Source organism: Nicotiana sylvestris, chromosome 7 (genome assembly GCF_000393655.2).
Source record: "Nicotiana sylvestris chromosome 7, ASM39365v2, whole genome shotgun sequence".
Lineage (NCBI taxonomy): Eukaryota > Viridiplantae > Streptophyta > Magnoliopsida > Solanales > Solanaceae > Nicotiana > Nicotiana sylvestris.
The window spans coordinates 156,510,980-156,516,979 of NC_091063.1; the positions used below are offsets into that span (position 1 = coordinate 156,510,980).

Genomic DNA, 6,000 nt, shown 5'->3' on the forward strand with positions numbered 1-6,000 from the left:
TATGGTATTTGGACGTCTGTATGAGGAACACGGCCGCAAAGGCAAGGGCAAGAAGTTGTACCTGTTGTCCAAGGTGAGGGAGAGGAAGGCCCATGACTTGCACCAAGTCAAGTGAATCAAAGACGAAGATGGCAAAGTATTGATGGATGAGGCACATATCCCGGTAAACAAATTAAGGTAGTGGCGGTGGAAGGGGCAATGCATTAGATGAGTAGGGACAGAGCAAAATCCCGGTAGAATTTTGGAAGAACGCAGCCCGAGGAGGTTTGGAGTGGCTCACTGGGTTGTTTAATGTTATTTTTAGGATGAAGAAGATGCCCAAATAATGGAGGTGGAGTATAATAGTTCCATTATATAAGAACAAGGGTGATATCTAAAATTACAATAACTATAATGGTATAAAGTTGTTGAGTCATACTATGAAGGTTTAGGAGAAGGTGGTGAAAGTCAGAGTCAGGAGGAGCGTGTCTATTTTCAAGAACTAATTCGAATTCATGTTGGGATATTCGACTATAGAAGCGATTCATCTGGTGAGGAGACTAGTGGAGCAGTATAGGGAAAGGAAGAAGGACTTGCATATGGTGTTCATAGACCTTGAAAAACGTACAATAAAGTTTAGAGGTTAGTGGCGTTTTGGTGGCGTACATTAGGGTGATTAAGGATATGTATGATGGTGCTAACACTTGGGTGAGGACTGTGAGAGGTGACTCAGAGCACTTTCTTGTTGTGATAGGGATGCACCAGGGATTGGCCCTTAGCCTGTTTTTATTTGCCTCGGCGATGGATGCATTCTATTTGCCGATGATATTGCATGATCAACGAGAGTGAGGCGGGATTAACGCAAGGTTGGAGGTTTGGAAACAAACCTTGAAGTCTAAAGATTTCAAGCGGAGCAGGACCAAAATAAAATATTTGAAGTGCAAATTCAGTGACGGGACTCATGAAACAGACGTTGGATGTGAAGCTTGATACTCAAGTTATCCCCAAGAGAGGTAGCTTCAAGTATCTCGGGTCTATAGTCTAAGGTAACTGGAAAATTGACGTGGATGCCGCATATCATATTGGAGCGAGATGGATGAAATAGAGACTCAGATCCGGTATTTTATGTGATAAAAATGTGTCGTCAAGACTTAAGGGTAAATTTTACATAGTAGTTATTCAACCAATTATGTTGTAATAGGGATTGGTGTTGGTCAGTCAACAACTCCTATGTGCAAAAGATGAAAGTAATAGAAATAGGGATATTGAGATGCATGTGCGGGTGTACCAGGAGAGATAAGATTAGGAATGAAGCTATTCAGGACAAAGTGGGAGTGGCCTCCGTGGAGGATAAGATGCAGAAGGAAAGACTGAGATGGTTCATGCATGTTAAGAGGAGAAACGTTGATGCTCCCGTTAGGAGGTGTGAGAGGTTGGCCATGGCGGGTTTGAGAAGAGGTCTAGGAAGACCAAAGAAGTACTGGGGAGGGGTGAGTCGGGACATGGCGCTATTTCGGTTTATTGAGGACATGACCCTTAATAGAAAGGTGTGCAAGTCGAGGATTAGGGTAGAAGGTTAGTATGTAGTTGAAAGTTCTCATTTTCTTACCAGTAGTTTTAGTAGCATTCATGTTCCTTCATATTCTTAGAACTTTATTATGTTATGTGGTGTAGTTTGCCTCTGATATTGTATTCCTTGTTGTTACTAATTGGCAATACTACTTATTCTTTTTCTTTCTCTCTTCCTTTTCTTTCCTTTTCTTCTACTCCTCCTCCCCCTCCTTCTTCTTCTTTTCACCCTTTTTGAGACGGGGGTCTATTGGAAACATCATCTCTATCTTCATTAGGTAGAGGTAAGATCTGCGTATACACTACCCTCTCCAGATCCCATATATAAGAATATACTGAATTTGTTATTGTTGTTACTGAACCTTAATCAAAGTTAATAGAGTTAAGTAACATGATAATCTTCGAAATACAAATTATTCAAACCTATATTCTGCTACTAAGCAGCACATTCACGCACTGATTAAAATAACAAATAGTCTTAAAATATTACCACTTGTTTTTTACAAAAGAGAAAACCCCTCAAAACTACTGTCTGTCTCTTTCACCATAAGCAATCAAGTTTGTATGTTTGTTTTCACGCAAAGCTCATGGAGTTAGCTATAGAAAGTTCATTTTGTTAACTTATTACTTTAAAGTTACCCCACGTTTCTAGTCACTGTGTTCTTAGAAATGACTGTTTCATAATTAAATATGGTTTAGGAATTTTGCATGAAAATAATTTTGATAGGGTTCATATTCTTAACTATTTTCTTCCTTAATTTCTTAAATGTTATCATCAATTTTCGTTCTCTGGGACAAGATGTGGGGATAAGTTGAATTAAATTGTTTTAGTGTTCTATGTTCTATTCGAGGTAACATAGATTCATCGAGGGATTTTATTTTATCATGAATTCATTAATTCTCAATAATTTATTATTTTTTCTTTCACACTTATTCTTACATGGAATAGGGTGGGAAAATATTAATAAAAATGATACTCAATATATTAATTTTTTATATAATTGTGATGATCGAATCAGCTTACACGTAGTACATATCTCGACTATTTTCTATCTTTTTTGTACTAATATGGTGTTTTCTTCATAAAAAGTCGAAATAGTATTTTTGGATTAGATCTCGTAAACAAGAAAGTCAGAAAATGTTCAAAAATGTGCAATGACAAGAAAGATTTATGGGATGTCTATGAAAATTAAGACAACTTGATTTTGGGGAGGTGATGTGTTTCAAGAAAATAACTATCCAGCTCATGTATAGTTGGGAGAGCACAAGTTCAACGTTATTTATTAGTCACCGTCTGTGTGTAATGTTTTAATCATGCATAAAAACAATACTTTTTGTTTGATTAAAACGGCTCATAGATACTCTTCACATGGTATGATATTGTGCGTTTTAAGCTAAATTCGCACGGTTTTCCCCAAAAGGCCTCATGCTATTAAGAGTATCCAACTCCTTATAAGTATTTTATTTTGTTGTTCTACTTTTCATATGAGACTTTGTTCACACAACCAATAATCTCGCTCTTGAGTTCCAAAATAGTTTTAAAAATTAATTCAAATTAGCTATAATGGATAACAATGGTGGCAATAGCTACCTAAATAGCTACAAATTCATTGCTACAAGTAAAATTTTGTAGCTAATCATAAGTTTTTGTCATACACCAATAGTTATTGTAGCAATAGTAACCTTTTAGCCACAATAAATTATTTAAAATAAAATATTATAGCTAAATGAATATTTTTGCTTCAAGTTCTAAAAAGTTGTGGCAGTAGTTAGATGATATAGTCATAGATTTATTGCTATAATTAAATTTCGTAGCTAATCATTAGTTTTTTGCCAGGAGTTGAAACTTACTATAGCTATAGTAACCTTTTAGCCACAATAAAATATTTAAAATAAAATATTATAGCTAAATGAATATTTTTGCTTCAAGTTATATAAAATTGTGGCAATATAGGTTAAATCAGCCACAGATTTCTTGCTATAATAAAATTTCGTAGATCATTAATTTTTGTCATGAGTTGATACTTAATATAACAATAATAATCTTTTAGTCGCAATAAATTATTTAAAACAAAAATGATGCTAAATAAATGATTTTTCTTCAAGTTCTAAAAAGCCATGTCAGTAATTGCATTAATATCTACAATTATTTGTCATGATAAAATGATATAACTACGGATTTATTTGTATGATAAAATTTTATTAGTTTTTGCCATAAGGTAGATTTGCCGCAACAATGACAATCTTCTAGCCACATTTTATTTTATTGCAACTTGTTATTTTGGACATTAATTATGTAAATATGGTGTAAAATTCAAAATATACTAATACTTATAGAGAATTTATGTACGTATGGTACTTTACTAATTTTTTTATAGGTACTTAGAGTAATTTCTTTATTTAAGTATTTATTTTTAAACAAGTCTTCATATATATATATATATATATATATATATATATATTGATAAGTATATATATACAATGTTTGACTATCTTGATAAGTTTTCAATTATCATAAACTAAATATACATTGAATATAAGAATTGGGAATTAAATATGATAAAGATCGTGTTTTCTCTTGTTACTATTATTTGATATTTTATAATGTTTACATAATTCGATGTTATTAAATTTCACATAAACATTTTTTAAAGATTTTATATGGTTAATATAGGAGTGTATAACAATACTAACTAGCATTTCATAATTCATATAAAACAAAATATACTTGTAAGTTTCAATACAATTAAATAAGTATGTAACTAATTTTCATTAGATTTGAATATCTCAATATCAAATTTAAACGATATGTTTATATCTATGTACATTTATCACTAATTACCCTCACTTTAGATTAATAGAAAAGTTTTTTTATTTACTGTTCTAATGCTAGTTTAATAACTTAATAACTATCATTATCTAATTAAATTCTAAAATTAAGAAATTAATACGATTGAAATAGGAGTATATAACAAAACTAACAATATCGTATATGCGTGCTAGCTGCAATAAAAAAAAGCGCTAACGAGCAAGAAAACGGATGCGCTAAGGCGCAACTTCGCGCAGCTGCTGCGCCCTTGCTTCTTGCTTTCGAGTCGGAGCTTGCTGGGTAGTGAAGTGGTCCGTGAAGGTTAAATAAGACTTGTATATGACGAATAAAGTTGTAAAGAATAAAATATATTATAAAATATCTTTATTTCATGCAAGTTGATTTTTTTATTTTACTTAGTGTGAAGTATGTGTTTAATCTTTTGCATTTTTCATAGATAATTTTCTTGCTGGACTTGTATTTGTTAATACTTACATTTCTCACATTTATATTAGGTAATAGTGCAAATATATAGTAATAGTAATAACAAAACGAAGAGCGTAAAGGTTTGGCCCAAACAAAAATCTACAAAACCTAATAAAGCTATCATTTTTCTTCCCAGCCGCCAACCCCCCTTCCTTCCCCCTTTCTTCTTCTTCAACAATGTCTTTTCTCTTCACATGAACAGAGCAAACCAACTGATCAATCACCGCTTAGATAGCCAGTCGCCTTCTTTCTTTCCAGATATGTTTATGTATGTATCTTAGGATTTCTGAATCCCCATACACCTTTTTTATTTGAATTTTTGGATTTATATTCTAACTAATTAATAGATATTGTGTTGTATTGTGATAGATATTGAGTGGAACCTTGGAGATTACAATATAATGTTGGAAGGACCCACAGTTCTAGGAAAGATATTACAAAATTGAGATGAAAATCCTTTCAAAAGTTTTTTAAAAAGTATACAGGTTTGTTTTCTCATCGCTTTACGTTTTCCCCTCTTGTTATATGCTAAAGTTTCTGTTTTTGATCGTTCTTTTAGTATTTTACAAAGTAAACTTGCATCTTTGTATTGATGTCTTTTGTACTAATTATTGTTTATTTTGAATTTATAGGGTACATTTTAGTCTATTGAATGCAAGAAGAGCAAGGTTTCAGCCTTGAGTGAAATTACTTTATCCTTGACTGCAGAAGATCATACATTTGCAATCCTCGTATCAAATACTTAGCACTTAGTTTTGTTTTGACATGGAACCTTTCTGAATTTTATAAGATCATACATTTGCAATCCTCGTATCAAATACTTAGCACTTAGTTTTGTTTTGACGTGGAACCTTTCTGAATTTTATAGATTATAGTTAAATTACCGCCTGTACATGGTTTGTATTTTACTCCTATTAGTTTGACAAGAATGCAAGGTTGACTTCTTTCTTATTATCTTGCTGCGTATTAGCTAGTCTTTGGAAGTGTGGATATTATCTACTTTAGATAGACAATTGTATATTTTAGAATTAATTTTTAAAACTATTTTGGAAGTCAGTTTCTGTAAAATAAGTGATAGTCAAAGTTTTTTATTGCGTGTTTCTATGAATTGATCAAAGATGTATGGATATGGAATATTTGAAAATTTTAAAAATATT

General features: G+C 32.1%; 1 long non-coding RNA gene across 1 annotated transcript; it reads left to right on the forward strand.

Moving 5' to 3' along the window:
* Window positions 1–4,934: 4,934 nt before the first annotated feature.
* Window positions 4,935–5,797, forward strand: LOC104249153 (uncharacterized). Its single transcript, XR_716650.1, has 3 exons — window positions 4,935–5,111; window positions 5,213–5,328; window positions 5,476–5,797. It is a non-coding gene; the product is annotated as an uncharacterized lncRNA (long non-coding RNA).
* The last annotated feature ends 203 nt before the right edge of the window (window positions 5,798–6,000 follow it).